This window comes from Mus caroli, chromosome 11, assembly GCF_900094665.2.
Source record: "Mus caroli chromosome 11, CAROLI_EIJ_v1.1, whole genome shotgun sequence".
Classification (NCBI taxonomy): domain Eukaryota; kingdom Metazoa; phylum Chordata; class Mammalia; order Rodentia; family Muridae; genus Mus; species Mus caroli.
In genome coordinates, this window is record NC_034580.1 from 83,321,465 (window position 1) to 83,349,312 (window position 27,848).

General features: G+C 49.3%; 1 protein-coding gene across 2 annotated transcripts in view; it reads left to right on the top strand.

Annotated features, from left to right (window-relative positions):
* The first annotated feature begins 3,322 nt into the window (after positions 1–3,322).
* Positions 3,323–27,848, top strand: part of Cuedc1 (CUE domain containing 1) — a 99,299-nt gene continuing 74,773 nt past the window's right edge. Inside the window, exons 1-4 of one of the 2 annotated variants that reach the window (XM_029483845.1) lie at positions 3,323–3,393; positions 3,480–3,582; positions 3,946–4,026; positions 4,138–4,619. The gene's annotated coding sequence lies outside the window, so the exon portion shown is untranslated. Of the gene's footprint in view, positions 3,394–3,479; positions 3,583–3,945; positions 4,027–4,137; positions 4,620–5,439; positions 5,797–27,848 lie in introns of those variants that run through there. The other variant, XM_029483846.1, reaches the window with a different exon arrangement.

A 27,848-nucleotide genomic window follows, 5' to 3' on the forward strand; every position in this document is an offset into this window, starting at 1 on the left:
CTTAGCATGGACAGAGTCTAGACAGAGGCACCCATCACCTCCCCTGTTGCAGTACGGGAGCAGAAAGCATCCACAGTTGGTTCTAGCACAGGCAGGTGGGGTCAAATAGGACAGGAAGGAGAATAGAAGAAAGGCACCCTGGGAAGACCTGACCAAAGGAAGGTTACTGTAGATGCTCAGCTGACCAGGTTCCAGTCAGTGATGGTGGTTTTGGACCATGAGATATCTGCACCGGCGTTTCTCTTAGGATGCTCCCTGAGGAGACAAATGTACACAGAGATGACTGAAGGGAAAGACCCACCCTCACTGCAGCCCAGATCAAAGAGAAGTCTGAGGGGAGAGGATGCATGCTAGCCTTTCTTCCTTTCTGAGTAAGTATCACTGCTGTGGAGCTCAGACACCGGCATCACAGGCCTGTCAATATGGCTTCACTCTCACCAGAGATCTTGGTGCCTGTTCTCAGGACTACTGTGGCATCGCACTTCTGGGTCTGAGCAACTACCGGGTTCTCGGTTTCTCCAGCATACAGACCACCATTTCTGGATTACCCAATTCCTATCATGTGAATCAGCCTAATAAATCCCCTTTAATTTTTTTGATTATTTTATCTTACTTTTATTTTTTTTATGTTTTCAAGACAGTGTCTCTCTGGCTAGCCCTGGCGGTCCTAGAACTCACTTTGTAGACCAGGGTGGCCTCAAACTCAGAGATCCACCTGCCTCTGCCTCCCATTGCTGGGTTTAAAGGTGTGAACCACCACCCTCCACCAGTAAATCCTCTTTTATGATATGTTATATAATATATAATAATACATATACATGTTTTGTTGGCCCCGTGCCTCCACAGCTCACCTTCTCACACTATAGGCCACAGCCCCAGATTGGGTTGCATAACTGAATGCGAGAAGGTTACACAATTTTTGGAAATAGTAAAAGGTTTCTGAATGCAGTGACCCAAAATTAATTTGAAATCAAACACTCAATGAACCTGAGCCTTTTCTGGCCGCATTCACGCGTGTCGTATCCACGCTTCAATAGAGACTTTGTTCTGAACATACAACACACACATTTCACATCACCAATACCACCGCAGAAAACAAAAAAACAAAAACAAAAACCAGCTAATACACCCAGAATCACACTGGCTGGAATTCAAGAGTATATATAATACCTTAAGAGTTGCATTCTGCAGGGCGTGGTGGCGCATGCCTTTAATCCCAGCACTCGGGAGGCAGAGGCAGGTGGATTTCTGATTTCGAGGCCAGCCTGGTCTACAGATTGAGTTCCAGGACAGCCAGGGCTACACAGAGAAACCCTGTCTCAAAAAAAAAAAAAAAAAAAAAAAGCTGCATTCTTTTTAATATATGCAAAGTTTATTGTTTGTTTGTTTTTTTAATAGAAACAAAGTAGTTTAATTATAGAAAACAAAGAGTTTTAATTTGTCACTCCCCAGCATGGATCAAATTACTGTTATTTGTTAGAGTGTTTGATTTTTTTTTTAAATTGCTGTTGGAGGTTGCTGACTTGACTTTCATAGACAGTATTAAATGAAACTAGGCATAGTGGCAGCGGCCTTTAATCCCAGCACTCAGCGGGCGTATGTGGGTGGATCCCTGGGAGTTTGAGGTAGGTCTGGTCTACACAAGTGAATTTCAGAACAGCCAGTGTTATGTAGTTGAGATCCTGTCTCAAGAAAAATTAAGTGGATTTTTGCTTGGGATTAGAACAGATTCCAGAAATTTTTGAAATGGCCCTAAACCTACCTTGCCAACTTGTATTCTGTATTAAACATCACTGGATGCTCTTCCAGAGGACCTGGGTTTAATTCTCAGCATCCACATGATGGCTCACAACCATCTGTAACTCCAGTTCCAGGGGATCTGATGCCTTCTTTAGGCACACATGTGAATGCAGGCAAAACACCCAAATACATTAAATGAACTAGACCTTAATCAGCACAAGTAAGGGAACTGAGGCACAGAGAGTTAAGTGCCTGGCCCAAAGTCATGTAGCAGGTTGAAGAAGTCCTAAAGTTTGGTGCCCACTGAAAACTACTAACCTCTGTGAACACATCCTAGGACCTAGTTTGTTGGAAGAGCAGGAAGGAATTGGGTGCTAGAGAAGGCTACTGAAGAAGCGTGGGGGTAGTTGGGAAATCCTTGTAGGATGGGCAATCTGTGGGGTGGGAGTAATTTCAAAGAAGCCTTAATAGCATCTGGGGTTGCATCAGAGCCAAGAAGTGGGGTAAGCAGGAGGTTCATGGGTTTAGACAACCAGGTTCCTGCCAGGGCCTCCCACAGAGTGTAGCTCCTGGGATGACTGGGGAAGAAGGCCAGACCGCAGGAAAGAAAAGCTAGAATGAGCTGGAACGAGTAAGAGATATGCGTCTCCATTTTAGAGGAAGTCTACTTCGGATGAGATGACATTACTAGGGCGATGGCTTGCGGGCAGGATCAGGACAGGATTTGTTTAAAAGGGGGCATCTTGAAGTGTTGGTAGGCTTGAAGCAGAAAGGGGATGGTGGAAAGAAAGAACGGATTGGAGTTCTCTGAAGCAGGCAGGAAGTTTGGCTAGAGAGCAGGATGGGGTCTCTCACCAGCTATGGAGAGCAGAGCACAGGGGCTGGAGCCAGGCAACAGCTGTGGGAAGAAGTAGGGGAAAGGGAAGGAAGGATGGCTACAGCTGGATACCAGAATACCCAGGAAGAGGGAGGGCAGGGACTGAGCTGGTTAACCTCCGTGCCAGAGGTGGCGTTTAGATGAGGGAGGAATGGTTTTGAGTTTGTTGTTAGCCTCCATGAGATCTCCAAGGGACCTGATGCTGGAGACCTGAGGCAGGCAGCAGATATGAGGGGCTGGGTTGCAGGAGAACCTAACCTGAGCCTCTAGATGCTCAGAGCAGCAGTAGGGGAGAGTGAAGTTGCTCTGGGTATGAGAAGCAGGGGTGGGGGTGGGGGTGGGGGAGTAGGGAGGCAGGACTGGGAAGAAGCTTCCAGAATCGACCCCAAAGGAGGACATTGCAAAGCCCACAGACAGGCTGCTTCAAGGGTGACAATCACAGCGACTAGCTGGCTTTGCTAACGACTTTAATGAAAATACATTTCATAAGCAATCCAGAGGCACACACAAACAGGAAAATCTCCAGATTGGTAGCCTCCACCCCAACCCCAAGTCCTGAAATGTCAAAGTGACTGGGACAGATTAGAGGAAGATTCTGCCAATAAGCAGAAAAGTGACAGGTGAAGTTAACACTACAGTATAAGGTGACAAACTCGATACCATCATCTAGGCTTTACTGGCCCAGAGGATAAATCCTGAGCGCTTGGTGACAGCTCAGTCAGCAGCCACATCGGAGCACTCCAGAGTCAGAATCTTTCACATGGGGTCCTGATAGTGTGAGGGTTCCCGGAAGCGGGGTGAAGGGGCGTGGGCAGAGGGGCCAAAGGGAACAAGGGATTCTCAGAGATGGGGTTTCTCCCAGGATATCCTCAGATTCCACCTCGCTGAAGAAATTACCCCTGACATGCAAAGGATGGAGACTCTGGGGCCTTGGTTTGTGGTTTTCACCATCAGATGTCTCTTGGGTGAGCATGCCCAGCCTTCTCAGCAAAGATCAGCAAAGATTGTAAGTCTTCGGAAGAGGAGAGGGCTGTGTGCAGGGCTCCACACACAAATGGGCAGGCTCTTCCATCATTCCCTCAGTTCCCTTTTCTCATCTCCAAATTAGTGCACAAAACCAAACCACTTGGAAAATTAGCCAAAGTTGATCGACCGTTTATTAAAACGTTTGTGGAATCCCTTATTGAGGCTCAGAAGCCTTTGAAGTAATGGCGAATGCTGGGTGGAGATAAGATGTTAGTGGGTGGTAACTTTGATTTTCCGAATCAACTTCACGATTTCCTCTGGCCTCAATATTACATTTTATTTCCTGAACTCTAACTCCACAGAGCTGCCACTTTCCCACACTCCTGATGTCCCCAGGCCCAGAGGTTCGTGCACCTTCTACAACCCTCACTAGGGCTCCTCGTGTATGTCTGCAAACTCTCAGGTCAGCCTTGCGTTTAGGTCCCCCTCTTTCCCAAATCTCCCATGTGTCTCAGGTCTCCTTGCTTTAACAACCCCTTAAGGTGCTCCCCAAGTCGGCAGAGCCCAAGCGCACTGCACCGGGCCATAAAGGGAAGATCACAGGTCTTCAAGAGGAGCGGTCTGTGCAGGAATGCACAGAGGAGACTGTCCCAGTGCCCTCAGAGGCCCCTTGCCTCTTATCCCTCTCCCCTTGCCCCGAATCCTGCGCAACCGCATTGGCCTCGGGATCCCTATTCCTGCTTCCAGTCCTGGGGAGAGGGTCTGGGGGTGTCGCAGCCTGAGCCCCGCCGCGCGCGCAGCCCCGCTCCTCCCCGCGCGCCCCACTTGTGGCCCCGCCGGCAGCTTCGCAGGGACAGCTGCATTTCTCGCCGCCCGCCGCTAGGAAGCCGGCCTCGCCTCGCTTTCTCCGCCTCCCGGCGCCCAGCCGCGCCGCCGCGCCACCGAGCCGGGCTGCCGCTGCCGCCGCGGGACCGCGCCCCTCCCCCGCCGCCGGGCCCCAGCGGCCCCGCGGGAGCGGACGCGAGTGCGGTGCTCGGTAAGACCCCGATTCGCTCTCGCCGCCCCTAGCGCGAGCTCGCGGGCGCCGCGCTCCACCCCGGCCCGGTGGCCCCACCTTCCCCGGGAGCATCGCCGAGGCGCGGCCGCGAGGGCCGGGGCCGTCGCGAGTTTGAGTCCTCGCGCGGTGGCTAAGGCTGCCCGGGAGCCCGCGGCAGGGCCCCGGCCGCCCTCCCTCCGCCGCTGCCCGCCTCGTCCCTGGTCCTGGGCACAGGGAGCGTGCGGAGGAACCCGGGGCCGCGATCCGAGGGGTGGTCGCCAGCCAGCCGGCGCCGCGAGGAAGGGACGCGAGGCCTTGGGGAGCCTGCTCATCCCGGGTCTCTCTGCTCCCCGGTTCCCCGCTTTGTGTGGACACCCTCCCGGCTTCGCCCGGGCTTGGGGGCGCAGCCTGAATGGCGATGGCGAGGCGGGGGCCTGGGCTGGGAGCTGAACTCCTTTTAGGGGGAGGGGAGAATCGTTTCCTGCTCCCGCCGTGGTCACCGGTCGGTTCAGCCTTTTCTGGTCCCACCCGGTCCCCTGGGAGCTGTGTCTCTCCGCGACCCGGCTGGAGAAAGTTCAGAATGCGCTGTCCCCGCCCCTGCTCCCCCGCCCCTCGGACTCTGAGTGCCTGGGGCGCTGAGCTCCAGGGGGCCGGGGTTTGCCTTTATTCCTTCAGCGCTCTTGGGTTTCTCTCTGAATGGTTGGTGGCTTGCCACCGCAGCATGGGCTTGTCCATTTTCTTCCCTTAATAAAAAGTTTTAGCTTCAAGAAATTCATACTGCTATTAAATTCCTGGAGAGGGTGTTTTAAGGAAGAGAGATTTTTAGATTTCCTTTATTTGTTTGTTTATTTACTTATTGTAAGAATAGAGGGTGGGGGGTGGATAATTGGGAAGATAGTGATGAGACACCCTAGAGGTGACGTCGGATAGAAGACCATGTGCCTTGATCGCCACCTCGTCCTGTGTAGCCTGAAACCCAGGAAACACACCTTGCCACCCTGAGCCACCTGGCCCAGGAGAAGGGGTTCTGGAGTTGCTCTGGCCCTCCCAGCCCTAAGGTTCTTTACAGACCTATGGAGTTAACTATGCTGTTTGAAGGCAGTGTGTGATAGGAGTCTCCTTATCTTATAGATGTCATCTCATTATGAAGTTTGGCCCCTGCTGGATCGAATGTGAGGTGGGACCTCCGTTTAAATGGAGGGTGGTACCTTTCTTTGTGCAGCTTGGCTTGGGCCACCAGAGGTTCATCCAGAAGGTTGGATTGGAAATCACTCGTCCACACTCTCTTGCTGGATGGAGCAGGAGACAAGGAAACAGCTGGGTAGAGTCTTGAAAAGCAGTTAGGGTAGCTCAGGGTTGGTGAGAGATGGAGAAGACCAAGTCTCAGAGTTAGACCAAGGACCTCTTTGGGATCTGGTGAAAGCTATACCCTAACCACACTGCCCCAACATGCACAGGTGCTGGAGCATTCCTGTGCACTGCCAGGGGGCGTAATATGTCCCCTTGGAGCTAGGGTTCTAATTAAGACCCCTATATTAAGAGTTTTCTGTCTAATTCAGGCCTTTTGGAGCAGATTCCAACTTTGTGGCTAGTTAGTAGATAATCCCAGGGGGCCCAAAGTAGAAATGTTGCTGTGAGGTTCTTTCTCATGCCACTTTGAACTTGTGGCCATGGAGACCTGGAAGCTCTGGCCCAGCTCCCAGCTCCCTCCAGTTAGCTAGAGGACAGGGGCAATTGAGGTGGCCATTCTCCCAGGACTAAGTTTGCTGTCTGTTTGGTGGGGAGGCCCTAGGTACTGTGTTAGGGCCACAGGGCTATTGAATGAAGGGGAAACAAAAGGACAAGTGTGGGTGAGTATAGGAGACGTTTTCAGGAGCCCCTGTTTGCCTTAGGGACACGAGGGGCCTTGTGGAGAGCATTCGTAAGTGTGGAAGAAGAGTCCTCTTGGGAAGCCTTGGAGCAGATTTTCCCAAGAAAACAGTCTGGGTAATTTGCAGTTCTTTCCATTTCTTGAGACTTCAGAACACAAGTGGAGGACAGACAAGCCACTGAGGCTCATTGCCTGTACAGTTCCAAAGACGGTGGTTCTGCTCTTCTTACCCATAATGCTCTGGATGCTGGGCTGTTAGGATGCTGTGCAGGTGTCTGCTTGGGATCTGGAGGAGCCCAGGATCTTCCATGTCAGACTTCTCTGCCTCAGTACTGAGAAGTCTTCCTTAGGCTCACGCCACCTCTGATGGACCAGAGCACTTCAATGTCTTTTTGGTTTTTCGAGACAGGGTTTCTCTGTATAACCCTGGCTGTCCTGGAATTCACTTTGTAGACCAGGCTGGCCTCGAACTCAGAAATCCACCTGCCTCTGCTTCCCAAGTGCTGGGATTAAAGGCATGTGCCACCACTACCCGGCTTTTGAATGTCCTTTTAATGAGGCCACTAATATTGTCTTTAAAGCCAATCACAAACAGTAAATGCAGAAACCAGGCTTGGAAGTAGACCTCCCGTCTCATAAAACGCAACAATGGTGGTCTTGGTTTGAGTGTGGTAAGAAGTTCTGACTCCAGGGATCTATAACCTGCAGCCTGCCGCAACCCATGCCATCCAGCGCATGGGGAGTGCTCTTTAGCCAGTGTGTGTGTGTGTGTGTGTGTGTGTGTGTGGCTTGGTGTGCAGAACCATCCATTGTTTCCTTCAGAGTTCCCTAAAGTCACCCTGCTGTTACTAAGCAACAGAGCTGAGAATTTCTCAGAGCCTTGGGCTCACCTCTGACCAGGCAAGGTGAGCTGGAGCAGGAGGTGTCTGGGGTTTGCTGGCTCCTGCCATCATGACAAGTTAACAGTTAGGTCTGAGGACCCAAAATGATGGTGGTCTAGCGATCCCTGATATGGGAGATGCCTTGGTGGCATGCAAGGCTCTTGTGGCAGGGTCCACCTTCCCTTGTGGCTGGGATTTACCTTTCTGCTGAAGCTCTCTCTGGCTGCCAGATATTGGTGGGTAGACTTGAGATGTGAGTTGCCTTGGCTGCTCTGCTGTCGAATCCTCTCTGCTTCCAACCACCCATGTAATAAAGCAGCTAAAGTTCTCATCTTCAAAAGAGGTCATGAGGCCGGGATGCAGCCCAGTTGGTAGAGTGTTAATGTACTTTCCTAGCAGGCACAAAACCCAAGGTTCAATCCCCAGCATCCTCTAAACTGGGTATGGTGGCATAAGCTTGTCATCCAAGCCTGGGGACGTGGAGGTGAAAGGCTCAGAAGTTCAAGGTCATCCTTGGCTACATAGAGAGCTTGAGACCTGCCTGGGTTATGTTAGACCCTGCCTCAAAAAAAAAAATAAAGACTAAAAATAAAACTATTCATAAATATAGCTAGGAGGTGGTGGCACACGCCTTTAATCCCAGCACTCAGGAGGCAGAGGCAGGTGGATCTTCAGGTTCAAGGCCAGCCTGGTCTACAGAGTGAGTTTCAGGGCAGCCAGGGCTACACAGAGAAACCCTGTTTTGAAAAACCAAACCAAACTAAACCAAACCTCAAACACCCAAACCAAAGCAAACCATAAACCCATTCCTAAACAATAGATGGAGGAATTGCTTGGGAACATAACTCTCTTCTTAAAGAAAATATGGCACCGCTTTTCTATCATGGTGTTGTCAAGGATCTTAAAGGAGTTCTTGCCTGGAAATAGATGTCTAACCTGCACTTCAGGAAGCAATGGAGCCATTTTTACTCCCATTTCTACTAAGAGATCTTCATGGTTTGGGTTGGTTTTGTGGTGCTGGATATTGGATTCAGAGCTCTGTCCATGTTAACTAAGCGCATGCTCTACCACCGAGGTCCACCCCTAGCACCATGGCTTGCAGGATTCCCAGAACATGCTTAGACATCCCCCGAGAGGCTCTCGGTCTGACTCTGAAGCTTTCTAAGTGCTTCTGCATCTCATTCCTAGAAGGTGTCGGAGGACGTCTCGCGTTTGCAACAGACAGAATGAGTTCCTTTGATAGTTGCTGTTATTTCTGCACGTGGGCTCGAGAGCTCCGAAACTTGGTGCTGAGAAAATAATCTTTGGTTAAAACTGTAGCGGCTGGGACAGATGTGGTGTTAGGGGGGAGGGGACGATAAGTGGAGGTGTGTACGGTTGCTGAGACGTCAGGGTGAGATAGGAAGCGTGAAATGACTCAGTAGGGTTGAATGGCTTTTCTTTCAATGTTAGTGTTGGTCCTGAGGGACAAGGCACCCAGTGAAGAGTGGCAGGGTAGGCAAGTGAAGAGTGATGGAGTGTCTGATAAAGGGCTTCGTATGAAGGAAGAATGGGGACTGGGATATGGGGATATGGTATAGTGGATAAAGGTCTACACACACACACACACACACACACACACACACACACACACACGTAAAAACATAATCTCACTCCACCAACGAGCCAATCCTTCCTGTGGTCAGATGTGGTCTTTTTGTTTGTTTGAGACAGTCTCTATAGCCCTCAGTGGCCTGGAACTTCCTGTGTAGATTAGGCTGGTCTCAAACTCAGATATCCACGTACTTCTGCTTGATGGTGTGTGTGTGTGTGTGTGTGTGTGTGTGTGTCTAGGTTTAAAGATAATTGTTAAAGATTCATTCATTGTATGTGTCTTGAGTGTTTTAGCTGCATGTACACCACTGTGCCCCATGTGGTGCTGGGGACAGAAATTAGGTCCTCTACAAGAGCAACAATTTTTCTTAACTACTGAGCCATCCCTTCAGTGCATCTTAATTCTTGGGATGGGAAGATGGCTTAGTGGTTAGGAGTATCAGCTTTCTTATGAAACCCCTTGAAGTGACATTCATTTCTCAGGTGAGGAAACAGAGACCTAAGAGGCAGCAAGAGGCTACATAGCATGCCTGAGGTTGTGGATCTCAACGTGGCAGAGTTTGGGTCTGTGGGGGTAAGGCCACTGTGCTGTACTCAAGGTCTGCCAATGCAGTGGTTAGTCATTGGAATAGGTGTGGTAGGGTCTACTTAATGCATTCTGCAAAGAGTTGCTGGCCAAGTGAGCTCGTTAGGCCTGACCTAGGGCACAAAGCTCACCAAGGCGGCCCTGTCCTCAAGAGGCCTGCAGTCCAGGAGCAGGATAAACATGTTAGTCTAGCGTTTCAGTCGCCCTGGGCAAGAGCTGTGAGAAAACTCTGGAGTCGGGGTGTAGCTCATGGGGGCAACTGCTGATGTGAAGCCGGGAGAACCCATGCCCAGCCCCCATTAAAAAAGAAAACAAGGTGAAACACAGAAGAAGGGGGTAATTGCCAGTCAGAAGAGCTTCTAGAGCAGACAAGACTTGTTGGGGGAGGGGACTTGTGCATGGAGTCCAGGTAAGCGGCAGGTGTCGTCCAGGCACCGAATCTAGTCCCAGCACTTTCCTGCTCTAAGATGCTAGTACAACCCTGTGGCAGGCCTGTGGCATGTGAGACATATTAGGTGGGGTTTTGTTCGTTTTTTGTTTTTGTTTTTGTTTTTGATCCTGTAAAGTCTTTGCCAGGTGAGGCAGGAACCCTGTAGTGTGACTAACTTCCTAGATCCATGGATACATTGGGGTTGCTGTATGTCTTTGTGGGTTTTGTTATTTCTTATTTTTTTGGTTTTTATTTATTTATTTTATTTTTTATTTATGAATATACCGTCACTGTCTTCAGAACACCTAAAGAAGGCATCAGATGCCATTACAGATGGTTGTGAACCACCACGTGGTGGATGGGAATTGAACTCAGGACCTCTCGAAGCATCATCGCATTCTTAACTGTGAGCTATCCTTTCAGCCTTTTGTTGTTATTTTTGAGACAGTGTCTCATTTTAGCCCAGACTGACCTGAAACTTACTATATTGGCCTGGACTGGCCTTGAAGTCATACACTCTTTCTAGCTCCATCTCCCAAGTGTTGGGATTATAGGTGTAAGCTACTATGCCAAAAGTTTGAATTTTTTTTTTTTTTGAGACATAGTCTCACTTTATACACCAAGCTGGCCTGGAACTCACTCTGTAGCCTAGGCTGGGCCTCAAACTCCTTTTGCCTCTTTTCTGCCCTAAAGTGTTGGAATTGTAGACATTAGCCACCATGCCTGGCTGCTTTTTGTGTTTCTTCTTTTTTAATGATTAATTTTATTTATGTCTGCGGATGTTTTGCCTGCATGTGTGTTGGTCCACCACATTCATGCCTGCTGACTTCAGAGGCCAAAAGAAGGCTTTCTGGTCCTTGGAACTGGAGTTACGGATGGTTGTTAGCCACCATGTGGGTGCTGGGAATCAATCAGGAACAGCTGCCAGTGCTCTTAGCTTTGGGGCCATTTTTCCAGGCTGGTTTTTGTGGTCTTCAATAGCTAAGCAACTGTTACTTCTCACGATGCCTTCATCGAACACACTGAAGAGGCACACATCTTACAAGCTTTGATGCTAGGAACATAGGCTGTTCACTAGACAGAGCACCAGAGGTGAATGAATTTAAATTGCAGGGGTAGGGTGTGTGTGTGTGTGTGTGTGTGTGTGTGTGTGTGTGTGTGAAGAAGATAGAGGGAGAGTGTTCCAGATAAGCTGTAATGAGCAAGAAAAGTGACTCATTGGAGCAGAGGGGAAGGCCCCTACCCCCACCTCCGAAGGGCTTAGGAAATAGGAACAAGATTCATTTATCTCTGTGGTTTAAGAAGTTCACCTGCAGACAGGAAGATGAAGTGGAGGTCCCTAGAGGTCCATGCCCACTCAGTGATAGAGGGATGAAAGCTGGAATTTTTGAGGTAGAAGGCTGCTCAAATCTGGCTTAACCTCTCCTCTTCTTGTGCTATGGCGTCATTGAAGAAAGCTGTGTGACAGAGGGCAGTCTGTCCATGAATTTAGAGTCCAGACATAAATCCTACCTGCTCAGCAATTGGGACTCATGCCTTGTCTGGGTCCTCGCAACAGGCGTGCTCTCTGGGAGTGACCTGCAGCCACATAGGACGGAGTCCAAGCCTTCGGAAAAGAGGCAAGGACACCGGAAGTAACGGGACATTTGTCAGTAAATGGCTGCAGAATCATCCGCTCTATTCGGAAGACAATGTCACTTGAGGCTTCTGGGTTATTGACTTCACTGTTTAGTCAGCTCCCTGAGCTCTGCACAGGGCCAGGGGCCCTCGGTAAACCCTGTGGAAGGAATAAGCAAACAGTAGCTAATCCAAGTTAATTCGCTGTGACCATTTACTTATTGGGCCTACGGTACAATCATTTCATGATTACTCCCACTGGCGGAAAAGGATGGTGATAGGATGAGGGGCAAGGGCAAGGTTAACAGAGCACATCTGGAGAGCCTTCTTCCAAAGATCATCAAGGGCAGGCATGTTCACATACTATGGCATTTTCCTCTTCTCCCAACCCCTGCCTCAGACATAAAAGGCTTCAACGTTTAGGGAAGACATGTTTATGACAATCTCAGCACATTTAACAAGATAGTTACAGAAGTCTCAGAAGAAAACGACAGAGGCAGAGAGGCAGAGAGGCAGAGAGGCAGAGAGGCAGAGGCAGAGAGGCAGAGGCAGGATTTCTGTGAGTTTGAGGCCAGCCTGGTCTACATAGTGAGTTCCAGGACAGTCAGAGCTCAGTTAATCAGGGAGGCATGGTGGTGCGTGTCTGTAATTCATGTCGGGCCGCAACACCACCTCAATTCTACAACTCCTGGGGGGGTCTGATGCCTCTGAGTTCGATGGGCATTTGTACTTATGTGCACGCACACACGCTCACGTGCACACTCGCGCGCGCACGCACACACACACACACACACCAATTTAAGTACCTTTTTTTTTTTTTTTTTGGTTTTTCAAGACAGGGTTTCTCTGTATAACCCTGGCTGTCCTGGAACTCACTTTGTAGACCAGGCTGGCCTCGAACTCAGAAATCCGCCTGCCCCTGCCTCCAGAGTGCTGGGATTAAAGGCATGCACCACCATGCCCAGCTTTAAGTACCTTTTTAACAGCAGGGCTGGAGAGATGGCTCAGCAGTTAAGAGCTTTGCCTTTTCCAAAGCTGGATTTGGAGCTTGCTCAGGCAAAGACGCTTTTGTGGTTGAGTAGGGGAACGGGGCACAGGAAATGATTTCACTTGCTTTGGGTCGGAGATTGGTTTCAGTTCCAGGCTGTACCAGGAGCTGAGTGCGTGAGTGTCAGGGAGAGGCCCACTGGGAGGGAATTCCCCTGTTGTCTGTGTACAGAAGTGACAAGGTGGGTGGACAGGGTCTTCCTGAGTTGAGCAGGAGGAAGAGGTGAATCTGAGATGGAGCCAGAAAGCAGCAATGAGTGACTGGAAGCTGGGCTGGCACAACTGGTGTGGGGGTTAAACAGGCCTATGAAGATACATGTGCAGGTCAGAAGCCCACGTTCTAAGGCAAGAAAGCCACAGGCTTAGGCCGTAGGGAAATCTTACCCACAAATGACCTGGGTGAGGTAGTGTGCCCACAGGCAGGCAGAGAAAGCAAGCTCAGCATGGTAAAAGGTCAATTACACCTTGTGCTGGCATCCTTAAGACATCTTTACATCTCTACAGAGATGGCCCAGCAGCTAAGAGTATTCTCTATCCTTCCTGAGAACCCGATTCCCAACTCCTGTGTCAGATGGCTAGCAAGCACCTGTAACTGTAGATCCAGGGAAATCTGACTCACTCTTCTAGCCTCTGAGGACACACATGTGGCATGCTGTCACATACAGCCCTGACACACACATTCTCTCTCTCTCTCTCTCTCTCTCTCTCTCTCTCTCTCTCTCTCTCTCTCTCACACACACACACACACACAGGTTTTTTTCAGATTATTTATTTTATGTTTGATTGTTTGCTTGATGGATATGTGTGTACCACATATTATCCCCTCAAACTGGAGTCAGTTGTGAGCAGCTGTGTAGGAGCTGGGAACTAATCTTAGGTCTTCTGCAAGAACGCAAGTGCTCTTTAACTGCCGAGCCATCTCTCCGGCCCCTACAAATGCTTTATTAAAAGATAGCTTTTTAAAGATTTATTTTATTTGTAAGTATGTGTGCCCATACAAAGGTGTGTGTGTGTCTGTGCACCATATGTATACAGGGGTCCTTGGAGGAGAAAAGAGATTGAATCCCTTGGAGCTGGAGTAAGAACCGCTTGTGAGCCACCATGAGTCGTCTGGAAGAGCAGTCTATGCTTCTAACCTCTGCTCCATCTCTTTAAGCTTTGAATTTAAAAAGGCGGGGGGGGGGGACACCCCTTCCATGGCACATAGTGGCACATAATGGCACACACATACCTGTACTCCTAACTCTCGGGAGGTTAATTAGTCTGAAGCCTATAGTAAACTCGTCATGAACAAATATAACTAGCCTCTGCTGGGGAACATTTCCTTGCATTTGACTCTCTTTATAATAAAAGGCAAACACGAGTGGAAGACGTAATCGTTGCAGACTTGCAGACCTTTGCATGCTGAGGATACTGTGAGACCTCAAGCTGTCAATTTTCCCAAGACAATTTGGGGCCAGCCTGGTGGTTTCATCGAGACCATCATTACCCTAGGAAGTCGGAGGTTTTTCTCCTGCCTGGTTCTGGGTGAGGCCTAGGTAGATGTTTTTGTCCGTCTTAGTGAGTTATAACACCCTGCATTTGATTTTTCACTTCCTTTCTCAAGACAGGGTTTCTCTGTAGCTCTGTCTATCCTGGAACTTGTTCCGTAGACCAGGCTGGCCTCAAACTCAGAGGCCTACCTGCCTCTGCCTCAAGAGTACTGTGATTAAAGACATATGCCACCATCTCTCTCCCTCCCTCTCTCCCTCTCCCCCTCCCCTTATCCCCCTACCCCTCTCCTCTCTCTCTCTCTCTCTCTGACTTGATGAGTTTAATCAGGATTGCTAGCATGAGCTTGTATGTAGTGTGTGTGTGTGTGTGTGTGTGTGTGTGTGTGTGTGTATGTATGTATGTATGTGTGTGTACCAGAGCACAGGCAGCTTCCCAGTGGCTATACCACTGAAGAAAATGACCCTTGTCCAGCCACCGTTAACATCCACAGCTCCTCAGTCTTGAGATACACAGAAAGCTTGTTGCAGAGTACATACAGACACCTTCTGTTAAGTGTTGACAGTGGACCTGGAGGACGTGGCTCGAACTCTTGCCTAGATTGGGTGAGACCTGGGACACGAGGGTGTCCTTGTGTTGAGATCATTTCTTTCTGCACATACCATTGGCTGGGCCGGGAGTGGTGGCACACGCCTTTAATCCCAGCACTTGGGAGGCAGAGGCAGAAGGATTTCTGAGTTCGAGGCCAGCCTGGTCTACAAAGTGAGTTCCAGGACAGCCAGGGCTATACAGAGAAACCCTGCCTCGAAAACCAAACCAAACCAACCAACCAACCAAACAAACATTGGCTGGCATTTAAAAGTTTCACCAGATTCTTTGCCTCTGCTGGGACGTTTGGAGATGTGAGTAGCTATCTTCATTGAGCTTGCCTCAGGCTGGGAGCATCCATATGCAGAAGCAGCCTTTTGAGCTAACAGGGGAATGCCCCTGTAGTTTGCTTGCTCTGAACCCAGGGTGAAGACAGTGCAGATGTTTTTAGAAATATATGGGTTTGGCAGACGCTCATTTGTGAGAGACCATGCCTACACAAATGCCTCCCAAGTGATTTACGCTGACCTTTTACAGAATTGCTGACAGCCTGGGACCCTCCCGAGAGAGTCTGAGACATTGTGGAAGTTGGTTTGGGCCCTAGCCTTGAGTTGTCTTTGTCACTTCTGGAGGGTGGCATCCTTTCCCTGAGGATGCTCTGGAGTGGTTTTCCTAGAATATGAAAAAGAACAGAAATTAATTTTGTTTGGCAAGCCACACATCACTCCCTTGGGACATCCGCTCCTTTCTGGGGCCTAGAGAGTGGAAAGTGGATTGCTATGCTGATGCGTGAGACTGCTCAGATTTCCCTGCCAGGAAGAAGGAGCGTGTTAATGCATGGGAGTTCTGAGTGTGCAGATTAGAGTGCACAGTAGAGCTGCTGTTGAGCTCTGCTGTGTAAGGGCAGTGCCATTCTCAGTGGGTCACGTCACCTTCTAACCTTGTGCTTCCCTTCTTCCTTCCTGTCTCTCTCTTTCTTTTTCTCGTTTACTTTTCTCTCTCTCTCTCTCCCTCTCTCTCTCTCTCCCTCTCTCTCTCCATCCCTCTCTCTCCCTCCCCCCTCTTGTTCTTTCTTTCTTTCTTTCTTTCTTTCTTTCTTTCTTTCTTTCTTTCTTTCTTTCTTTCTTTCAAGATAGGGTCTTGCCAGACATCATGAAACATGACTTTAGTCCCAGCACTTGGAAGGTACAGGCAAGTGGATCTCTGTGAGTTTGAGGCCACCCCGATCTAGAAAGTGAGCACCCCCCACACCCGGGCCAGGGATACATAGTGAGACCCTGTCTCAAAAATAACAATAAAAAACAAACAAACCAAAACCATAACCAAACACAAAAACAAAGAACTCACAGAGGTCTGTCTGTTTTTGCCTTCAGAATGCTGGGAATAAAGGGGTGTGCCACCACTTCTGGAAGAAAAGGCTGTTCTGTGTAGTCCTGTTCAAACTGAAACTTGTTATGTAGACCGGGCTGGTTGTGAACTTGGGATCTTCCTATTCCTCTGCCGTCAGACTGCTGGGATCATAGGCATGAGCCACCATACCCAGGCCCACGTGAACGTGGGCTTTGCCCTACCCCTGAACCTTGTTCTCAGCCTTCCTCCTACTTTTCATCCTGAGCCTGGATCTCACGAAGTCAGGAAGAGCAGCTTTCAGTTCACTCTGTAGCCCACGAAAGCCTTGAACTTGGAGATCTTCCTCCCTCGGTCTCATGAGTAGCTGTATTTCAGGCCTGTGCCACTAGGCTTAGCTCTGTTGTATTATTATTATTATTATTTTCCCACAGCAGCAAATGGCTGTAGAACATACCTGTCTAATAGAAGTAGAATTAACACTTCCTACAGCACAGGACTGCTGTGACGGTCCAGTGACCAGTCACATTTGTTGTATGCTTACTGGAAACCAGGAAGCTTTCTATGCATGTAGGAGTCCTACTGTATTTATTATTATTATTATTAATTATTATTATATTTACTAGAGGAGATTGTATTTTTATTATTAAGATTTATTTAGAGAGACTGTGTGTGTGTGTGTGTGTGTGTGTGTGTGTGTGTGCAAACACGAGCATGTGCACGTGAGCCTTGCCATGGACGTGGGAGGCCAGAAGATAATTAGCTAGGAGCTGCTTTTCTCCTTTCCCCTTGGTGGCCTTCTGGTGTTTGTTCCAGGGACCCAACTCACGTCTTCAGGCTTGTGTGGCAAGCACTTTTACCAGCCGAGCTCCAGGGGGTCAGGTTGTTACTAGTGAGGAAACCGGAGGCCCGAGGTTAAATTAACTTATCTAAAGTCATCTCCCTAGGTAGTTGGGGAGGTGGGATTTGAGCTCAAAAAACCCCTGCTGGGTCCGTACACATCTCACCAGGGTGTTTTGTCATGCTGCAGTGCTGGGACTTTCCCTAGAGTTTAGGGAAGGATAAACTGAACCTGGGACAGATTAAGTGTTCGGACCTTATGAGGAGCTGAGAACTGGAGAACTGGTTTTGGAGTTCTGAGGACACCGCTGTTTCTAAGTTTGTGATCGAGCTGAGGAGATCCTGCGGGGACAGAGAAGGGCTTTATCAGGTAGCTTTTTACTCACTGCCGAGAGGGCTTGCACCCCTAGAGGTTTAAGATCCACAAGTCTCCCTCCCACCATGGTCCTATATTTGGAAGCCAGTCTTTAGACGGGAGTTAGCACAGCTTCGGTGACTAGGGATTTAGCAAACTGCGAGAAACCGTGGATTCTTGAGACGGGGAAGGGAAGACGTGACCCTTCACATGGCGGTGATGAGCCACGGAACGGCTTGTGTCCTGTGGATGGAGGGCTGGGCAAAACAGATGACTCCTCTTTTCTTAAGAGTTGATTTAATAACGGAATGAATCATCCTGTTAGTTTCTGTCCTTGAAAAGAAAGAGTTCCGGTGTGACATGGCGTTTGACTGAAGCCAGAAGCCGGCTGTGTCTGTCACCTAGATAGACACTAGCTAGGCCTTGGTGACTCCTGGCCAGGATGCAGTCCCTCCAGAGGTGTTGGAAGGGCCCCTAGCTTCCTACTGTTACCACTCTTAGTGGTACCATCTCCTGGTGGGGTTCTGAGACCCTGGGTCTTAGAGAGAAAATGGGTAGAGTGTCATTAAAAAGTAAATGACTAGGGCTGGAAAAATGGCTCCTAATAAGGTCCTGGGTTTGATTCCCGGAACCCACACACCAAACAGCCAGGGGTCCAAAAACAAAATAAGAGCTGGAGAGCTAGCTCATCAGTTAAGAACACTTGTTACTCTCACAAAGGACCTGTCTTTAGGACCCAGCATCCACCACATGCTGCCTCTCAACTGCCCATAACTCCAGTTCTCGGGGATCCAAAGCCTTCTGGCTTCCACAGATGTCAGGCACATATGTGGTACACATACATATACACAACAGGCAGAACACTCATATACGTAAAATAAAAAAATAAAATACCATGAGATGAGAACAAAAAATAGCCTCATGTGATGGCACACTCCCGATCCCAGAATTTGGGAAGCCGAGACAGACAGGGCTCTGTGAGTTCCAGGTCAGCTCATACATAATAAGATTCTGTTTCAGAAACAAAAGCAAGTCAGGCATGGTGGCATGTATTTATAATCTCAGACCCGGGGAAGACCCTAGGGCTTGCTAGCAAGCCAGCCTCTTCTGTTGGGTGAGCTCCAGTCAGTGAGAGAGCTCATTTTAGTGGGAGTAAAAAGTAGCCACACAGTGGTGGCGCACGCCTTTAAACCCAGCACTTGGCAGGCAGAGGCAGGTGGAGCTCTGAGTTCAAGGCCAGCCTGGTCTACAGAGTGAGTTCCAGGACAGCCAAGGCTACACAGAGAAACCTGTCTCAAAGATAGCAGCCACAACAACAACAACAAAAAAAATAGACATTCCCTGAGGAACAAGGCCCAAGGTGCCACATGTACACACACACACACACACACACACACACACACACACACACAAGTAAAGAACCCGTGAGCTCACAGTGATAGTAACAATAGTTATGTTGAAGATATTGACATAAAAATTCATTCTACCAGGAATTCTATATCTTTGTCTGTAAGCAAGGCCCAAGGCTCGATCCTCAGTACTGGGAAAAAAATTATTCTAAATGTCTAAAACTAGGCAATGGAAAAATGTTTTGACTTTCTAAGATATGAACGCCCCCCCCCCCATGCCCTGCCAGTGAAGGCAGCACACCCCTTCTGTGCTAGTGCTGGCTTCCCCAGACTGCCTGTGGGGACATGTTGTTCTCTCTGACTCCAGCTGCCAGCCTTCCACGTGGGTCCTGCCCAGTCTGTAATCTGGCTGTGGGAGTCTGAGGAGGACATCCTGTGCTGAGCCACTCTCTGTGACCTCTCTGTGGAATGCTGACCTGTGACCTTACCCCAGACTCAGAGCTGAGTGAGACACCCCAAGGGAATGAGAAAGGTGCCCAGGAGGAGACCTGAGGGGGCCATGAGAACTCCCAGATGTTTAGGAACATTAGCAGGGTGGTTCCATTCGCAGACTCCGGCTGCTGGCCACACATTTCCCAAAGTGCTTTCTCTCTCTCTCTCTCTCTCTCTCTCTCTCTCTCTCTCTCTCTCTCTCTCTCTCTCTNTGTGTGTNTGTGTGTGTGTGTGTGTGTGTGTGTGTTCCATTTGCCTCTGCTTCCTTCCTGTCCCCAGCCAGCAACAGTGGCTATGCTGAAGAGCTTCCATCTGGAAGAAGACCCGCTCTGTTCAGACTTTTTACTTATATAATTCAATTTAGTTCTTAGGCCAACTGGTGGCCAGGGATATGGATATGGGAACTGAAGTTAGCAGGCAGTAATTTGTCCAAGAAACACACTACTTTCTGGATGGAATTTTGCTTGCTTGAGTTTTTGCTTTGTTTGTTTGTTTGCTTGCTTGCTTGCTTGTTTTTTCATTTCTTTTGGTTTTGTTTACTTGCTTGTTTACTTTGAGACAAGGTCTCTATGGGGCCCTGGCTGTCCTAGAACTTGCTGTGTAGGCCAGGCTGGTCTCTACGTTAACTCACAGAGATCCACCTGCCTCTCTATCTCCTGAGTATTGGCATTAAAGTTGTGAACTACTGGGCCCAGCTTTGATTTTATTTGAATTTTTGAGACTGGGTCTATGTGGCCAAAGCTGACCTCAAACTCACTATGTGTCTCCAGGATGACCTTGAACTTCTGGCAGTGTCCCTTTATCAAGATCCTTTGCAATTAAGCTTTGTGCCACGATGCCTGGCTTGTGCATCTATCTAAGAATAGAACCCAGAGCGTTGAGTGTAACATAGAACACACTACTGAGCTACACCCCTGGCTCCTCGATTACACTCATATTAAAATAAATGTCAAACACACACAGATTGTCAACACAATGAATTCTCTTGTTCCCACCACCAAGCCCTGACATATACCTTTGAGTCAGCTAGAAGAAGGTCCCCTTCCTCCAGGGTCCTCAGCCTCATAAGCAGATGGTGGGCTGGATTCCAGCCCTCTCTGTCCCTCGGGCTGGGCACTTTGTGCTGTGAACAGCCTATGTAACTGTATATGACAACCCTGCCTAAGAGTCCTTCTTCTCAACTTGCTTTTGGCGTGACAAAAAGCACCCACAGCCAGACACCTGGCGGAGTGTTGATTGCGATGGTCAATGCTTTGCTAAGTGGGACACAAGGAGAAAGCTCGGACGCTGGGGACTCTCCCATTTCATAGTAAGCCAGGAGACAATTCCAGAGGAGACTGCTTATATACAGAGGAGGAGAGGAGGGAGGAGAGAGATGAACTGTGTCCTGATGCTCTGATTTCCTGCAGCCCCCACCCCCATGTCTCCAGGATGTACACACACACACACACACACACACACACACACACACACACACACACACACACGGATGCTTCCCCCTTCCCTTCTGTGCCTGGGGGACAAGGGAGGTGCTTGTCTGTAGCCATCACAGTCCAGGGCTGGCAGAAGGAAGTAGGTGGAGCCCAGGGTGTGAAAACCCAGTGTGAACTGTGCAGCTAGCTACCCTCCTGGACGTCCTCACTGGAACATCCTCTGCCCCCGGGTGGCTAGCTTGTCTGAGACTCTGCTTAGCCAAGGGCCGGGTGGGAGTGCTACTTTTGCACCTGGAGAGCTATTTCTTTAAGTCCCAAGCAGGCCCTGTGGGTGATCAGATGTGGGGCTTCTTCAGGGTAGCTGGTGTATATGTGTGTATTGTAACTGCTATGTTCTTGGCTATGCCCAGTGCTGTATTTAGTATTGGTGTGCAAATATGCATTAGACAGATGTATATTATACAATTAATGTTACAAAGCATCCCATGGAACAGAGAAATGTGCCAGAGGGAGGATCCAGGCTGCTACTTCATGCCAATGACTGCATCTCAGAGATAACCAAACTCTAGTGCCCAGTGGCTTGACACAGTTGATGTGTGGAATTTTGTTGTTGCATTTTGAAACAGTGTCTGTCTATGTAACCCTGCCTCTCTGGGAAATTGCTATGTAGACCAGGCTGGCATCTAACTCATCATCTAACCTTCTTTCTGCCTCTCAAGTGCTGGGATTAAAGGGGTGTCCGTGCCACCACATCTGGCTCCCCGTGCATTTTGCTCATGGAGAATCTGATGTGCCTGAGGTAGTCTTGACTTGTGACAACTCCGTCTGGAACCTGGGACCTTCTAGGTGGTGGCAGGAGCAGAAGAGGGAGGAAGAACCATTTACTTAGAAGGCAGAGGCAGGTGGATATCTGCAAATTCACGGCTAGCCTGGTCTACATAGAGAGTTTCAGGCTAGACTGGACTACATAGTGAGACTTTGTCCTCTCCTCCCCATTAAAAAAAAAAAAAACATTCACTCGTTGTATCTGTATGTGTGTAAGCACACTATATCACTTTTATCTGCTAAGTTATCTCAGGGCCTTGCTTTGTTTTTGAGATAGGGTCTCGCTATGGTTCCCAGCCTGGCTTGGAATTCACTCTACGCCCAAGTCTGGTCTGGAACCCTTGACTCTCTGGCTTCAGTCTCTAAAGTGTCTGGGGTTAGAGGCATGGACCACCACACCTGGCCTGCTACTTCTATTCACACTTCTTACCAGAGCTGGTCAGGTAGCATGGGGAGCTGGAAAGGGAGAGGGATAAAGGACTATCTATCTTCAGCTTCCTAAGGACAGACTTTTATATTCCCGTGGCTGGTGAGAGATCTACGGAAGTGCCTCTGGCTGAGTTGCCTGCCCGGTCACTGTTTTTTACTTGGAAAGAAGGAGAACACCTGCTGTGTAGGCCCAGAAAGGAGGTGGGAGATAGCATTGAAGAGATGGTCACATAGCAGGGCTTTTAACAACCGCAGAATGACATGTTGGTGTTGACATTCGTTTACGAATGCCATGTCTAGAACCCTTTCTTATCTGTGTAGAGGAACAGTAAGACCAGTCTGTCTTGGTTTCTGACTCCCCTGAGTACAAGAACAGAACTATTGAAGTAATGGGAGAATTGAGGAACTGAGAACAGGGAGCACAGCTGGCCTCCCAGGTGCCTTGGGGGGGGGGGAGGTGCCTCTTCCTGGTATACCTGCAGATACCCCTGCTTTTGTGAATGTGAATTTGGCATCATAGTCTCTTGGTTCTCAAATATACCCACCCTCTTTCTAATAACCAGAGAGCCAAACAGTGCCTGGACCTTGAATCAAATACGTTCCTGGGGGAAGAATCTAACTGACTCACGTGAGTCTGCCTTCTGCTGGTCCAATCAGCTGTGATTTGTAGACATGCTCACATGGCACTCCATATCACTACAGGATTTTCCCTTATCAATGGGGGTGGAGACATCCTCATAGTAGAGACATGACCTGGGGATGTACTCAGAAGCATGCCAGACTTACCACCTTGGACCAGGTTGAGTAGGGTTGGTCGGATGATACCGGGCAGAAAGATGTGAGAACTCTAAGGGAGTGTGAGCTGGTATGGTGGGGGTGGGACTTCACTGAGAACCTTGGGACAGTGTGCTACCTGAACAGGGCACGGGTAGGTCTATAACGCTATACGATAGCACTAAAAAGTCTTGGTCAAGGCTTGGGAGCTCTTTGTGGGATGGTCATGGAACAGGATGTGGGGGCCAGGTGGCAGGGTCCAGCCAGGCTACTGTTGGAGGAGGTAAGGCAGGTTTATAGGCTACTGGATGATAACCTTGTAAAACAGAGAGCAAATGTGTCTCTCTCCCCTACATAAACACAGCTGTTTCTGTGGTTGAAATGGTGTGACCGGGAGAGGATGTTGGTCCGGATTTAGTACTCTGGACATTGTCCTTACTCTACCCCGACGGGCTGGGTACCTTTAAGAAAATCGACTCAGCCCTGTGGGGCTTGCTTTGCTCTGCTCTTTAAAGACTCTCTGTGTGAGCATTTTTATACCAAGGGGGTGAAAACTGAACAGCTAGGTTTGGACCCTTGTTCTTCACTTACTGGTGATGTGACCTGTGCAGACTTCCTAATGGCCAGTGTTTCCTCCCCTCCTCTAGGGGGTGTGGTGAGGATCACAGGAAACGGGTGCTCAGTGAATCATTAATATTATTATTAGAAACCAAGGCCACAGGGCTAGCGAGGGAGCTTGGCTAGGAGAGTGCTTCCCTAATAGGTACAAATGTCTAGGTTTGATCCTTACAACCAAAAACCTACAAACGTGGGGAAGTGGAGGCAGGAGTTCAAGTTCATACATCCTCATCTCTATGGAGAGTTCCAGCATGGGATATAAGATGTCTGGGAGAGAGATAGCAAGACAGAGAAGAGAGAGGAAGGGGAGGGGAAGGGAGAGGAAGGAAAGGAAGACAGAGACCAATTCCCAGATTGGACAGATGTAGTCCCTCAAACTGGCAGGAGCTAGAGCAGGGGCGGGGGCAGGGATAGAGAAATGGAGAGACTGCCACAGAGGCAGCCTGGGCTTCAAATGAGGATCTTCCTATGAATCCGGCCCTGTCTGGGGTGTGAGTGCTGGGGTGGACACGCTGCCTCAGCCCCTGGAGCCAACTCCAGCCACCTGTCATCCCAAGCCTTATCCGTTCCCCTGCCACTCCACTGGAGCCTACATGATGGATCTTAGGGATAACTGCAGAATGCTGGAAGGTTCTAGGCTCTTTCTTTCCATCCTGGGTCAGGTATAGGAGGCCTCCTGTTGGACACGAGAGCATTTCCGTCTTGAAGCTGCAGAGCTCGGAGTTTTTTGTTTATTTTGTTGTTTTGTTTGGTTTTTGGATTTTCGAGATGGGGTTTCACTATGTAACCTTAGCTGTCCTGGAACTCACTCTATTGATCAGGCTGGCCTCAAACTCACAGAGATCCATCTGCCTCTGCCTCCTGAGTGCTGGGCTTAAACATGTGCACACCACTGCCTGTTTTTTTTTTTTTTTTTTTTTGTGTTTGTTTGTTTGTTTGTTTGTTTTGTTTTTTAGATGAAGACACCTTTTGGACCACAGAGCAGTTTAAAGGTAAAAGTATGCTAGGCCTCTGCTTCTGAAGAATTCTCCAAGGGCAGAGAGCTGGTCTCTGGCTACTCTCACTCTCAAGAGCCCCACAGAGCCTCCAGGGTCTAGCCCAGTCCCCTTTCCTCCTTGCCTTTGTCCTCTGGTCCCTGCAGTCAGCAGCAGCAAGCTCTGTGGCTGCCAGGTCCAGACTGAGCCTCAGGATAGCCCCTCCCTTTCCTCCCTCAGCAGCTGGGGCCTGGCCTCCACCCACCTCTCTTGGATCTAGGCCCCAGTGATAATGAATTACATAAATAAGTCATTCCCATTAGCAGCACAGCCAGGCTCTGGCCCAGGAGGCAGGGCAGGTCCTGAGGCAGTATGGCTCTGGCGAGCTGCTTCCCAGCGCGGTGGCTCGGAGCCCTGAGCCCTGATGTTTCTGCTTGGTGTCTCAGGGAGGGACCTCCATCCTCTGGTCCCTTCCGGTGTTAGGTTTTCAGTCTAGAGATTCCCCAATTATCACCTTCCAACAGCCATAGGGCCCCAGGACAGGTGTGTTTGACAGTAGTTGGGACCCTAGAAGGGGTTAGAGTTGGGGTGTCTGGTGGCTTAAGCTGCTCTTCTGGGCCTGCCTGGGCTTGGCTGGCAAAGGTGCTCAGTGGCCATGGCAACCCTTGTCTGCAGGCAGCTCCAGGCAAACACTGGCTTTCAAAGGGGGCCTTGTTCCCTGTGGGAGCCTTTTGGGTTGCTGGGCCTTTCAGACCTGGGGAGGAAAAGGAAGACAGAGAGAAGGGGGGTGGGGGTGGGGTGTCACTGCCTGGGAGAAGAGGACGCTCCTGCCTCTCCTCACCCCCTTTGCCCTGGCCCCGAGCGAGCGTATTTCCTGGAGGCCACTGTTTTCAGACCTGCTGCTGGAGAATGAAAGGAAGGCTGAACAGAAGAGTGTGCCCAGTCTCCAGGCAACGGGCTGTCTGTGCCGTTGAAAGGAGAGAGGAAAGTCATACACACTGGGCACCTTAGCCTGGGAAGTCCTGTGCTGATGGCGTCAAGCTAGCCACGGCCACCTGAGCAGATTCTTTGCTGGGTATCAAATATGTAACATGTATAACACTGGAGCTGGGAGGTAGCCCTGTTGCCTAACATATACAAAGTTTACTGCCCAGCTTAGCATAGAATTGGGCATGGCGGCACACATGTGTTCTATCAGAGCTGGGGAGGGAAAGGCAGGGGCCTCAGAATCTCAAGATCATCACTGGCTACTTAGGGAGTTAGAAGGAAAAGAAACTTGGGCTGCAAGGGGGTTGGAGAGAAAATGAGAGGAGAAGAGAAGAGAGGGAAGAGAAGAGAAAGAGGCGCTAAAGTAGTCATCAAATGTGAGGCGACCACACTGTCAGTCTACACTCCTGTGCGAGTGTGCCAATGCCAGTGGATTCAGGAGAAATGCTGATCGTGGGCTTCGCTGCTTTTGCAGGGGGGGCTCAGTTCCAGAATTCTCCCCTTTCACATTTTATTGTTATACTCCTAATATATATATAAAAAACAGGAAAGCTGGAGCCAAAGAGATGGTTCAATTGTTAAGAGCACAGATTGCTCTTCTAGAGGGTTCAAATCCCAGCAACCAAACAGCTCACAACTGTCTGTAACTCCAAGACCTGATACTCTCACATAGACATACATGGAGGCAAAACACCAGTGCACATAAAATGATGGTAAATAGATTAAAACAAAACAAAACAAAATCCCAGGAAAGCTGTCACGTCTGCCATTTGTTCCCAAGTCACTGTTAGTCTGAGGATACAGCATCCTGTCTGGTGGACTACAACTCATTGCTGGCAACCGTGGTGCCTACCTTCCAGGTCTGGTGTGAATGTAGTGATTCTGGAACAAGAGCACCCATGGGTAAAGACTCTGGCCATTTACACCCACCCAGGAAAGCATGGTGGGTCTCACTCAGGACTAGACACTGGGACCAAGATCTGGTGGCCAACTTCTACTCCTCCACATCTCTATCATCTCCTCCCTTTGTGACTCTTCTTTGTCGTGTGAATTAATTGGCCAAATTGGTGGCCTTTAAAGGTCCTCTGTCAGCTGGGGTTGGGGTGGAAGGCACTCATGAACTTTCCAAACTTTTCTTGATAAACAAAAACCAAGAGGCATCACCCGGAGCCTTGTGGCGGGGAAGAGAAAGCTGATGCCATTCTCATACCAGGAGTCACTTGGTCTGATGGAGGAACCAGCAGGCACACTGGGAACTAGGAAGGGACAGAATTTTCTGCTGCTTTTAGGATTGTTCCTCAGACTGAGCAGCCTAAGCCATCAGAGAGTGGCTTCCCTCAGCCGCCCTCTGGCCACCCTGCTGTTCATTAAAACATCAAATTCTGCTGCTGTAGTCAGGACTCAGGTGAGATTTTTGTGTCTTTTTTTAAAAAAAAATTATTTGTTGTTGTTTTTTGTTTATTCATTTTCAAGACAGAGTTTCACTGAGTAGTCCTGGCTGTTCTGGAACTCATGCTGTAGACCAGGCTGGCCTTGAACTCATAGAGATCTACCTGCCTCTGCCTCCCAAGTGCTGGGATTTGTTCTTTCTTTTCTTTTCATTTTTTTTTTAAAGTGTGTGTGTGTGTGTGTGTGTACACGAATAAACTGACATGTGAAAGTCAGAAGATAGCTCTTTTGGAAGTCAGTTTTCTCCTTCCAACGTGTGGTTTCTGAGGCCTGAACTCTGGTCTTCAGGCTTGGCAGCAAGTATCTTTACCCAGTCAGCCATCTTGCTGGCCAGTGTTTTGTGTTCTTTGAGACACAGTGGTTTTCCTTTGTAGCCTCTGCTGGTATCAACTTGCAGCAACTCTCCTGCCTCAGCCTCCCCAGGGCTGGGATTTTAGGCATGAGCCACCGTGCCTGGATGAGAGGCACACCTAAGGTTAAGGGCCATCCATCCAGTGCAGTGGGTCATAAGTGGGGGCCATTTTGCCTCTCAGGAAACACTGGAGTGTTCAGAGTCATTTTTGGTTGTTCCACTTTGCAGAAAGGGGCGCTACTGGCATTTGTGATTAGAGGTGAGGGTTGCTGTTAAATGTTGTCCGCTGTGTAGAAGAACTGCCCTCTCCAACCGGGAATGATGTGGTTTCAAGGAGTGTCCAGGATTGAGAACTGCTGTAGTGACTGGATCAGACCTGGAGAGGAAAGGATGTGGAAGAGTCGGGGAGGGGCATTGTGTAAGATGATGCACAGCTCCAGGTCTGGAGGTGCCGTGATTCCATTTGGTTTCTCAGAGGGAAGAGGTATATAGTTCCACGGGAGTCCACCTGAGATCCCAAGGAAGTTTTCAGCCTGGTGCTCCCTGGACGTGGATCTGTGTCTTCCTGAGACTAGCGGGGAACTTTAAGTCCTCTCTACTGTGTTTGCCCTGCGTATCTGTAATTTCATGGATTCTCAGGAAAGCTCCCTTCGTCACCCTTTATGAATACAGTTGAAGGAGCCCTTTTTAGGCATGGTCATCACTAAAGGCATAGCCTCTTCCAGCTGATGTCCCCTAAGTCCGTGCCTTTGTGAAGAGTTACTGCCCAGAGACTCACTCTTTCCTGGCCCCAAGTGACCTTGTCTCAGTCAAAGACCATGTGACCCTCCTATCATTTAGCCCCACCCCCACGCGCCACAGGTGTTTTGTAACTGCCTTGATGGCACCTGGCACTTGCTATG